General features: G+C 39.4%; 1 pseudogene; it reads left to right on the top strand.

Annotated features, from left to right (window-relative positions):
- Positions 1 to 1,938: 1,938 nt before the first annotated feature.
- On the top strand, positions 1,939 to 3,106 carry LOC143682785 (heterogeneous nuclear ribonucleoprotein D-like pseudogene; annotated as a pseudogene).
- The last annotated feature ends 9,277 nt before the right edge of the window (positions 3,107 to 12,383 follow it).

The following is a 12,383-nucleotide window of genomic DNA, read 5'->3' as shown; positions in this document are numbered from 1 at the left end:
TTTTAGCCATAAGCACTAGTAACAAAAGAAAAAAAAATAAATTGTACTTTATCAAAACTAAAAATTTTCATGTATTAAAGGACTTTATCAATAAAGTAAAAAGACTACCTACATAATGTGAGAAAAATATTTGTAATCTATATATCTGATAAGTTTTTATATTCAGAATAAAGAAAGAACTTCTACAACTCAACAACAAAAATATGATCCAATTAAATTAATGGAAGAAAGAAAAACTTGAATAAATATTTTTCCAAAGAAGATATTCAAATGGCAAATAAACTCAAGAAAAGATGCTTTAAGTCATTAGTCATTAGTCATCAGGTAAATGCAAATCAAGGCAACAATGAGATACCATCTCACAACCTCTAGAGTAGCTACTATCAAAAAATGGAAAATAAGTTTTGGAGATGATATGGAGAAAGAGGAACATTTGTACATTGTTGGAGGGACTGTAAAATGGTGAAGCCATTTTGGAAAACTGTTTAGCAGTTCCTCAGAAGGTTAAACACAGAATTACCACATGACCTGGCAATCCCACTTCTAGGTATATACCCAAAAGAATTGAAAACAGGGTTTCAAATAGTCATTAGCAACTGATGTTTATAGCAGTATTGTTCACAATTGCCAAAAGGTGGAAGCAACCCAAATGTCCATCAGCTCTGAGTGGGTAAACAAAATGTGGTATATACATATAATGGAGTATTATACAGTCATAAAAAGGAATGAAGTTCTGATACATGTGACAACACGGATGAACCTTGAAGACATCATGTTGAGTAAAATAAGCCAGACATATAAGGACAAACATTTCATGATCTCACTTATATGAAATAAACAGAATATGCATATTCATAAAGTCAGAAATTAGAATACAGATTACTAGGGGCTGAGTGGGAGCAGGGAATGGGGAGTTAATGTTTAATTGATATGGAGTTTTTTTGGTGGTGATGGAAAAATTTTGGCAATGGTTGATGGGATGGAGGCACAACATTGCATATATAATTAACACCACAGAATCGTATATTTTTAAAGGAATAAAAAGGGAAATTTTAGGTTATATGTACACTATCACACACACAAACACAGCCCATAGACGTGTACAACATGAAGTGTAAACTCTAATGTAAAGAGTGGGCTAAGGTTAATAGCACAATTATAGTAAGACTGTTTCATGAATTGTATGCAAGATCCCACACTAATGCAAAGTGTTCATAGTAAGGAAAATTGATGTGAAACAGGAGTATATGAAAACTCTCTACTTTCTGCATGTCTCTGTAAAACTACAATAGCTCTAATTTTTTCTAAAGCTGTGGCCCAATCCTAAAGAATTGGATTTTACAAAGAATCTATAAGATTCTAAAGGTTCCATGCACTAGGGGAAAATTCAGTATGATTACTGAATCATTAAATTGATATTCCTTTTAGTCTCCAGTAACTTAGAGCAGCTAGAAGTAAAAATACAAATTTGTGGAATTGTAACCCATACCGAACACTGAAATCTGTTCTACAATTAATTGTTGCCATGTACTTTGCAATTTATTACTTTTTTGTGTATATGTTATTTTTCATTAAAAAAGAAAAAAAAGAGGAGTATAACAGAGAAGATAGGATTTAACAAATGACTATGACTGCTGAATCATTTATATTGATATTTCTTTTGGTCTCCAGTGTCTTGGAGCAGCAAGGAAAAAAACATTAAAAATTGTGGAACTATAACCCATACCAAACTCTAAAATCTGTTCTATAGCTACTTGTTAAAGTGTACTTGGAAATTTATTGCTTTTTTGTATATATGTTATAGTTCACAATTTTTAAAAAAACATTAAAAAAAAAAAAAAACTGTGGCTCTTTCGCCGCCATTTTAAATCCAGCTCCATACAAAGTTCCGCTGTCGCTGCTACCGGGACTCGGTCTGCGCGCCAGCACCCCCCTGCCGACAGCTCTGCCACCATGGAGGGAGGACATGAACGAGTACAGCAACATAGAGGAATTCGCAGAGGGATCCAAGATTAACGCGAGCAAGAATCAGCAGGATGACGGTAAAATGTTTATTGGAGGCTTGAGCTGGGATACAAGCAAGAAAGATCTGACTGAGTATTTGTCTCGATTTGGAGAGGTTGTAGACTGCACAATTAAAACAGATCCAGTCACTGGAAGATCAAGAGGATTTGGATTTGTGGTTTTCAAGGATGCTGCTCGTGTTGATAAGGTTTTGGAACTGAAAGAACACAAACTGGATGGCAAATTGATAGACCCCAAAAGGGCGAAGGCTTTAAAAGGGAAAGAACCCCCCAAAAAAGTTTTTGTGGGTGGATTGAGTCCAGATACTTCTGAAGAGCAAATAAAAGAATATTTTGGAGCATTTGGAGAGATTGAAAATATTGAACTTCCCATGGATACAAAAACAAATGAAAGAAGAGGATTTTGTTTTATCACGTATACAGATGAAGAGCCAGTAAAAAAATTACTAGAAAGCAGATATCATCAAATTGGTTCTGGGAAGTGTGAAATCAAAGTTGCACAACCCAAAGAGGTATATAGGCAGCAACAGCAACAACAGAAAGGAGGAAGAGGAGCTGCAGCTACTGGACGAGGTGGTACTAGGGGTCATGGACGAGGTCAGGGCCAAAACTGGAACCAAGGATTTAATAACTATTATGATCAAGGATATGGAAATTACAGTAGTGCCTATGGTGGTGATCAGAACTATAGTAGCTATGGTGGATATGATTATACTGGGTATAACTATGGAAACTATGGATATGGACAGGGATATACAGACTACAGTGGCCAACAGAGCACATATGGCAAGGCATCACGTGGGGGTGGCAATCACCAAAACAATTACCAGCCATACTAAAGGAGGACCTTGGAGAAAAGAGGAGGAAATGCTAAAGTAACCCATCTTGCAGGACGGTGTTGAAGATTGGTGTTCTGTTGATCTAAGATGATTATTTTGTAAAAGACTTTCTAGTGTACAAGACACAACTGTCCAACTGTATATAGCTGCCATTTAGTTTTCTTTGTTTTTACTTTGTCCTTTGCTATCTGTGTTATGCCTCGGTGTGGATTTGTTTATACAAATTTTATTTATATGATTTCACGTTAAACCTCAAATAAATGCTTCCTTATGTGATTGTTAAAAAAAAAACTGTGGAACTACATCGAAAGATGGTAAAATATTCATTTATTTTTTATGCTAAAGTAAATATTTGAGGTACATATGTATCTTTTCTAAGAATTTATCACTGTAAGAAAATTATTTTGATTTACTCACTTTGAATATTGGTTTTTTCCCCAAACTATTCTATTATTACATATATATATATATATATATGAACTTTTATGAAATGTGTACATGGTCAGATTCTAAAATGAATTCGGGTCTCTGTGATCTGAAATGCAGGAAATATGTCTTCAGTGAAAAATCAAAACAGATCATCTAGTATTGACACCTGGAATATTTATATGAAATTTTTGGCCCTTAAAAGTACATTGTTCTTACATTGCTGACATCAATATTTGGTATGAAAGATTTATGCAGACAACAACTCTCTAGAATCCACCAAAGGGGGGCACTCCACAACCATTTAAAATAAAACCCAATGATTTATCTGCAAATCTAAACATAGCTCTTCATGGTGGCATGACTAAATAGTGCATCATTTATAACTATTTTATTGTATACTATAACATATATACAAAGCAAAGAAATAAAAAAAAAGCAATAGTTTTCAAAGCACTCTTCAACAAGTAGTTACAGGATACATCCCAGAGTTTGTCATGGGCTACCATACGATCCTCTCAGATATTTCCTTCTAGCTGCTCCAGAATATAGGAGGCTAGAGGGTTTAAATACTTTTTTATCATCACAATCGACTTTTTTTCTTCTTTTTTTTTTTTTTGGTGGAAAATAACATATATACAAATAAGCAATAAATTTCAAAGCACAGCACCACAATTAATTGTAGAACATACTTGAGAGCTAGACATGGATTACAGTTCCACAATTTTAGATTTTTACTTCTAGCTCCTCTAAGATACTGGAGACTAAAAGAAATATCAATTTAATGATTCATAAATTATATTCATTTGTTAAATCCTATCTTCTCTGTATGACTCCACCATCACCTTTGATCTTTCTATCCCTCTTTTTAGGGGTGTTTGGGCTATGGCCATTCTAACTTTTTCGTGTTGGAAGAGTCTATCACTAATATGTGGTAGGGAGATGGAAGTATCTAATGTTCTGGATAGGCTGGGCCCTTTAGGTTTTAGGATTTACCTGGTCCAGGGACCCATCTGGAGGTTGTAGGTTTCTGGAAGGCTGCACTAGTGCATGGAACATTTGTGGAATCTTAAATATTGCCTTAGGTGTTCTTTAAGATTGGCTGGAATCATCCTGGTTGAGAATTGCCAGGTTATGATAGGTAGCAATGTCTAACTGAAGCTTGCATTAGAGCAACCTTCAGAGTAGCCTCTTAACTCTATTTGAACTCCCTCCGCCACTGGTACTTTATTACTTACATGTTTTTTCACCCTTTTGGACAATATGGAATTGTTGATCCCATGATGCCAGGGCCTAATTCATCCCTGGGAGTCATCTCCCACATCACTAGGGAGACTTTCACTCCTATATGTCATATCCCATGTAGGGGGGAGGGCAATGATTTCACTTCAGAGTTTGGTTTAGAGAGAGTGAGGCTACATCTTAGCAACAAAAGAGATCCTCCAGAAGTAAGTTTTAGGTGTACCTATAAGTAGGCTAAGCTTCTCTGCTACCTACATAAGCTTTGCAAGAGTCAGCCTCAAGGTCAAGGGCATGGTGTATTGATTTGGGTGTCCCTAAAGTTTGAAACAGTATTGGGGGATTTCCTGATGGTACAGTTTAATAATTCCATATTTTCTCTTCCGTCCCTCAAGGTACTTTGCCAATACTTTTTGATTATCTGCTTCATATACCCTAGGATGTAACCAACTTACAATCTAGGCCTCTGTTTTCTTGTGAGCATTTTCTAAAGGAGACCAAACATTGTTGTTCTTTTATTTCTGGCTTCTTCTGCCTCACCAAATGTCCTACATGTTCATTGACATCGTTGCTTGCCTAATTTTGTTCCTTTTTTGTAGCAGCACAACATTCATTCATAAGTATACACCATCATTTGCTAATCTGCTTCTTAGTCAACGCATCCTTCAACCACCTGCATTCATCAGGGAACATGTATAGTGCCCAAAGTCTGCACAGTACATCAACATGCTCAATTTTAGATAATTTCATTGTTCCCAAGAGAAAGAAAACCAACAAACACACCCTCGCCAAATAGGAAATCTAAACCTCCCCTTAACTCTGGTCCTTCCCTCCATTATTTACCTCTGCTCTTGCTGTGGTAGGGCTGATGTTTTCCTCTTAAACACAGCCTGTAGCATACAATAGTAGTTTCCCCCCTGTGCCCTGGACTTAAACACTATTTGTACATGAATTATACCTTTGAAGTAGTTCTTGCAAGAACCAATTTATATTTCTAGTGGGACATATAAGCCTATACTACTACTTTCAATCTTGTTCATCTTCAATATGGTAATATCACTTACAGACCCACCACCTTCACTTCTACCTATTCCCTTATGTTGGCTTTCAACCTCATCAGCTAACCATTCACCCATCTCTAGTTTCTATGTAATTCTAAGTCCCCTATATTCCATATTATAAACCTCTGATTTTACCTTTACCATGGTCATGAAAGTGAAATCATACAGTATCTATCCTTTGTGTCTGGCTTATTTCACCCAGCATTACATCCTCAAGGCTCATCCATCTTGTCATGTGCTTCAGGATGTCATTTCATCTTACTGCTGCATAATATCCCATCAAAGGTATATACCATATTTTGTTAATCCACTCAGCTGTTGATAGGCATTTAGTTTGTTTCCATCTTTTGGCAATTATGAATAATGCTGCTATGAACATCGGTGTGCAAATGTCTGTTTGTGTCATTACTTTCAGTGCTTCTGGGTATATATCAAGTAGTACTATTGCTGGGTCATAGGGCAACTCAATATTTAGTTTCCTAAGGAACCACCAAACAATCTTTCATAGTGGCTACACACTTATACATTCTGACCAGCAGTGCATAAGTGTCCCAATTTCTCCACATCCTCTCCAACATTTATAGTTTCCTTTTTGTTTAACAGCCATTTTTATAGGTGTGAGGTGGTATCTCATTGTAGTCTTGATCTGCATTTCCCTTATAGTCAATGAAAGTGAACATCTCTTTATGTGCTTTTTAAATATTTCTTTCTTTCTTTTTTTTTTTATTTTTATTTTTTTTACATGGGTAGGCACCGGGAACAGTGGCTCAGCAGGTAAGAATGCTTGCCTGCCAAGCCCAAGGACCCGGGTTCTTTATGTGCTTTTGAGCCATCTGTATTTGCTCTTCAGAAAAATGTCTATTCATATCTTTAACCCATTTTATAATTGGGTTCTTTGTTCTTTTGTTGTTGAGTTGTATGATTTCTTTATGTATACAGAATATCAAACCATTGTCCAATATGTGAATTCCAAATATTTTCTACCATTGAGTTGGCTGCCTCTCTACCTTTTTGACAAAGTCTTTTGAGGTGCAGAAGCATTTGATTTTGAGGAGTTCCCATTTATCTGTTTTTCTTTTGTCTCTTGTGCTTTGGGTGTAAAGTTTAGGAAGCTACTTCCTATTACTAGATATTGAAGATGTTTCCCTACATTTTATTCTAAAAGCTTTATGGTGCTAGTTCTTATATTTAGGTGTTTGATCCACTTTGAGTCAATTTTTGGGTAGCAGGTAACATAGGGGCCCTTGTTTATTCTTTTGGCTATTGATATCCAGTTCTTCCATGCCCATTTATTGAAAAGAGTATTTTGTCCCAGTTCAGAGGACTTGGGGGCCTTGTCAAAAATCAGCTGACCATAGATTTGGTGATCTATTCCTGCACTGTTGATTTGATTCCATTGATCAATGCTTCTATCTTGTGCCACTACCGTGCTATTTTGACCACTGTGGCTTTATAATAGGTTTTAAAGTCAGGGAGTGTTAATCCTCCCACTTTGTTACTCTTTTTTAGGATGCTTTTAACTATTCGGGGTCTCTTTCCCTTCCAGATAAATTTGGTAACTTGCACCCGTGCCCCAATCAACCCTCTGCCCACATACGCAAGTAGAGATCTGCTTCAGCCCAGCTCCCTTCTCCCACGCAAGTGCACACTCTAGCCCCACCCCTTCCAAGACCCACACACCTGCACCAGCCCCTCAACCCTACCTCCCACTCCGTGTCCCCTGCAGGCCATGGCCTGTGCATCTGGGCTGCTGACACTCACCTTCAGGCCTGGGCTACAACTGGCCCCCAGTCCGTATAGTCATGCAGTCCCACCCCAACCCCTGTGCTCTGCACATGTATACATCAGCATCAGGCCCCTCCCAGAACAGTGCATGCACACATACATACAATCAACATGCCTCCCAGCTCTGAGCAAGCACATCCAGGCCACACTTGCCCCCAGCCCATGCAGATGTAACTCCAGCCCCCTGCACATGCACAGCAAGGCCCCACCCTCCAGACCCACACATGTGCACAACCACATCCTACCCACTGGGTGCCCATGCATCCCTGCACTGATCTCTTGACCCCAGTACTCCAACCCCCTGCCTTGCACACTTGCACATCCTTGACCCACCCCCCAGCACAAGCACCCTACTCCCACAATTGGCAGGTGCACATCTGTGCCACATAGTCCCTGCCCCAAGCCCCCTGCACCTGCACACCCATGCCAGGACTCCACCCACTCAACATCACCCACCCCTGACACATGTCTCACAACTCCCATGACCTGTGCCCTGATGCTGCACACTAGCGTATCTGTATCCTGGCACCCTGAACTCCTCTCCCTGTACAAGGACATGCCTATACCCTGCCCTCCCTGTGCCCCGGCCTCTGTGCCTTGTACCCCACACCCTAATATCCACAATCCCCACACTCCATACACCCATCTACATCCGGCCTGTGTACCAGCCCCTGTGCATCTGCCTAGTACCCTGATCTGCCTCCTGCTGCACCCTTATCCTGCTCTCCAAGGTCTGCCTGAGGTACACCTCACCCCCATGGGCCCCTGCACCACACCTCCACAACCCCATGCTCACAGGCACCAGTGTAGCATCCCTAACCCATGCCTATACCTGTGACACAACCCATGACTGCACTACTGTGTCCTGCCCCACACCCTGCATCCTGCTGCACATGCATCCTGCAAAATCAAAGCTTTAGACTACTGAAGGAAATCAACTTCCAAGGTAACTCTATCAAGATATTTACATGCCTAGAAGGCAACAGAAGATCACTAAGCATATCAAGTTGCAGATACATATAGCCTAGCCTAATGACCAAATTAAACACAGGAGGAGACACAGACTTTGGAACAACTAATCAAAGATGCTCATATAACACTGCTAAATAAAATGAATGGGTTGGCTAATGACAGGAAGGAGATAAAGAAGGACTAGAAGAGCATTAACAGAAATTTGAAAGAATAAATAGAAAAATATTAGATGTCACAGAGATTAAAGATGCTGCAGACCAAATAAAAAATATGCTAGAAGGATGGGCAATGGTATCTCAGTGGCAGAGTTCTTGCCTGCCATGCCGGAGACCTGGGTTTGATTCCTGGTGCCCAGCCATGTAAAAAACAAAGCATTTGCAAAATATACTAGAGACACACAACAGCAGTTTTGAAGAGGCAGAAGAACTAGTAAGCAAACTAGAGGATAGGACAATGATTTTGAACACACAAAAGAGCAAATGACAAAAATAGATAACAGGAACTCCTCAAAATCTGTGCCTCACATATGAAACCAGAAGGAAACATAGAGGATTGTTCTAGTTTGCTAGCTACTGGAATGCAGCACACCAGAGACGGATCAGCTTTTAATAAAAGGGGATTTATTTTGTTAGCTCTTCAGAGGAAAGGCAGCTAACTTTCCACTGAGGTTCTTTCTTACATGGAAGGCTCAGGATGGTCTCTGCTGGTCTTCTCTCTAGGCCCCTGGGTTCCAACAACTTTCCCCAGGGTAACTTCTTTCTGCATCTCCAAAGGCCTGGGCTGAGCTGCTAGTGCTGAGATAAGGAATGCTGAGCTGTTTAGCTGTGCTACATTGCGCTCTCTCATTTAAGCACCAGCCAATTAAGTCAAACATCACTCATTGCAGCAGACACGCCTCCTAGCCGACTGCAGATGTAATTAGCAACAGATGAGGTTCATGTACCATTGGCTTATGTTCGCAGCAACAAAACTAGGTATGCTCACCTGGCCAAGTTGACAACTGAATCTAACTAACACAAGGATAAAGACTGAGATGGTATAACTGAGAAATGCCTAGACTGTTCAATGATGGTGATTAAATGTATGAATAAAAAATGTCTTTGCAAGAGGCAGAACAAATGAATGTCAATATTGCGGGTGCTGAAAATAGATGATATAGGGAAAAAAGTACAACCAATACAGAATAGGGTCTATAGTCAATAGTAACATTGTAATATGCTTCCACTGAATGTAACAAAGGCATCATGCCAAAACTAAATGTCAACATCAGGGGACATGGGGGCGGGGTATGGATTCTTTGTGGAAGAAAAGGAAATGTCTTCATATAGATTATGGTGGCTATGGCATATCTATACATTTAGGTTGACTGTATGATTTGTGAATAAAACTGTTTAAAAATGAACAAAAAGAGATGGGGCCAAGATGGTGGCTTAGTGAGGTGTGGGATTTAGTTCGCCCACCAGAGCACCTAGTAAATAGCCAGGAACAGTACAGAACAACTGCTGGGGACATGTCAGTGACTGGACACATAGAGTACCCCAGTCTGGACAAGCTGGACTAGCTGCAAATCCAACCAGAACCATCAGTTCCCCAAGCCGCAGTGGCCACAGGCTTGTGGCCCCACAGGCTGCTTCCTGGAGGGGTTAGGAAAGAGACTTTACCAGCAGCAGGGGCTGAGTGCAATCAAGCTCCAATTTTGGAAATAATAAACAAATTCTGACTACTAAAAATAGGCACCCAGCTCACCTGAACCTCAAGTGAAAACTGAGGTTGCTGGATTTTGCCCCAGCACAGAGGGGGTAGAGCTGACAGAAAAAGAAAAAAGGAAAAAAAAACAGAGGTTTTTTGGATCAGATGGCACATAATACTTGAAGGGGTCTGGGGCCTGAAGGAAAGGAGGGAGCACATAGGACCTGAAGATACAAAAAGTAACTTACCAACTTAAGTGCTTCATTGGCAAACCCAAGGAAAGGAGGTCCTGCTCTGAAAAGGATTTTTCTCTTTCTTTTTTCTGGCTGTGTCTTTATGACTTGACTCCTCTTTGGATACAGCTGCAAGGCTTCTCGGGTTCCAATTGCCCCAGGCATAGGCAAAATTAAGCTTGTTTGAGTGTTTATCTGGAGCCTGGGCCTTCCCCAAGAGAGGGGTGGGGCCCAGCTCAGGTGGAATCCCTCTCTCAAGGAATTAAGACTGCAGGGCCTGGAAAAGTGAAATGATTAAAGCAAGCCCAAAACCTCTCCTGTCTCAACTCTCAGGGAGAGTCTGCTGAAGTTAAAGGTTCTGCATCACACTATGCTGGTGGGACCCACAGGCAGAAAAGTGCCACATACTGAGCAGGATAAGAAAAATGCTGAGTCCAGAGGCTTCATACAAAAACTTTTCAATCTGCTGGGTCTCACCTTCAGGGAAAACTGATTCAGGTGACTCTTTCCTCCTGACAGGAGCCAATTTAGTCTGGGAAAATCTGACTGGGGTCTATAATACCTAAGTAGATCCTCCTAAGGGATGGGGTGGGAAAGCACCATACAGGCAGGGCAAGAAACAAGAAAACAAGAACTGAAAAATTCTGATCTGTTAAATAAAACCTAAGCTAGAGGTCTAGAATAAGTTAAACTGAATGTCAAAGAACAGATAGACAACAAAGTCATACAGCAAAAAAATCCTAGGTAAAAAAAAGTGAAAGCAACCTCCAGAATTAACTAATTGAGGTAATTAAATGCCTAGACACCAGCCAAAAAAAGATGAATCATATTAGGAAAATCAAAGATATGACCCAGTCAAAGGAACAAATCAATAATTCAATGAGTTACAGGAGTTGAAGCAATTAATTCAGAATGTTCAAACAGACATAGAAAACCTCATCAAAAAATGAAAACAAACAATGGAAACCTACAATGTCATTCAAGAGGCAGAAGATAGGATTAGTGAACTGGAGGATGGGACATTTGAAATCTGACAAGCAAAAGAAAATATAGGGAAAAGAATGGAAAAATATGAGCAGGGACTCAGGGAATTGAATGACAACATGAATCATACAAATATACATGTTGTGGATGTCCCAGAAGGAGAAGAGAAGGGAAAAGGAGAAGAAAAATAATGGAGGAGATTATCACTGAAAATTTCACAACTCTTATGAATGACTTAAAATTACAGATCCAAGAAGTGCAGCGTACCCCAAACAGAATAGATTCAAATAGACATACTCCAAGACACTTACTAATCAGAATATCAGATGTCAGAGGAAAAAGAGAATCTTGAAAGCAGCAAGGGAAAAGCAATCCATCACATACAAGGGAAGCCCAATAAACTATGCATAGACTTCTCAGCGGAAACCATGGAGGTGAGAAGGCAGTGGGATGACATCTTTAAATTACTAAAAGAGAAAATCTGCCAACCAAGAATTCTATATTCAGCAAAATTGTCCTTCAGAAACTGAGGGAGAAATTAAAACATTTTCAGGCAAATAATCACTGAGAAAATTTGTGACCAAGAGACTGGCTCTATAAGAAATACTAAAAGGAGGAATTTGGAGAAGAGTGTAGAAATGAAAAATATCAGTAAAGGTAAAAAGAAGAAAAATTAGATATGACATATAAAATCCAAAAGGCAAAATGGTAGAAGAAAGTACTACCCATACAGTAATAGCACTAAATGTTAATGGATTAAAATCCCCAGTCAAAAGACATAGACTGGCAGAATGGATTTTAAAAAAACAGAACCCATCCATATGCTGTCAACAAGAAACACATCTTAGATGCAAGGATAAATATAGGTTGAAAGTGAATGGTTGGGAAAAGATATTCCATGCAAATAACAATCAGAAAAGAGCAGGAGTAGCTATACTAATATCCAACAAATTAGACTTTAAATGTAAAACAGTTAAAAAGAGACAAAGACGGACACTATGTATTAATAAAAGGAACAATTCAACAAGAAGACATAACAATCATAAATATTTATGCACCAAACCAGAATGCTCCAAAATACATGAGGCAAACAGTGAAAAGAGAAATAGGCACATCTACCATAATAGTTGG

Source organism: Tamandua tetradactyla, chromosome 5 (assembly GCF_023851605.1).
Source record: "Tamandua tetradactyla isolate mTamTet1 chromosome 5, mTamTet1.pri, whole genome shotgun sequence".
NCBI lineage: Eukaryota > Metazoa > Chordata > Mammalia > Pilosa > Myrmecophagidae > Tamandua > Tamandua tetradactyla.
This window is presented reverse-complemented; position numbering and strand designations above follow the sequence as displayed.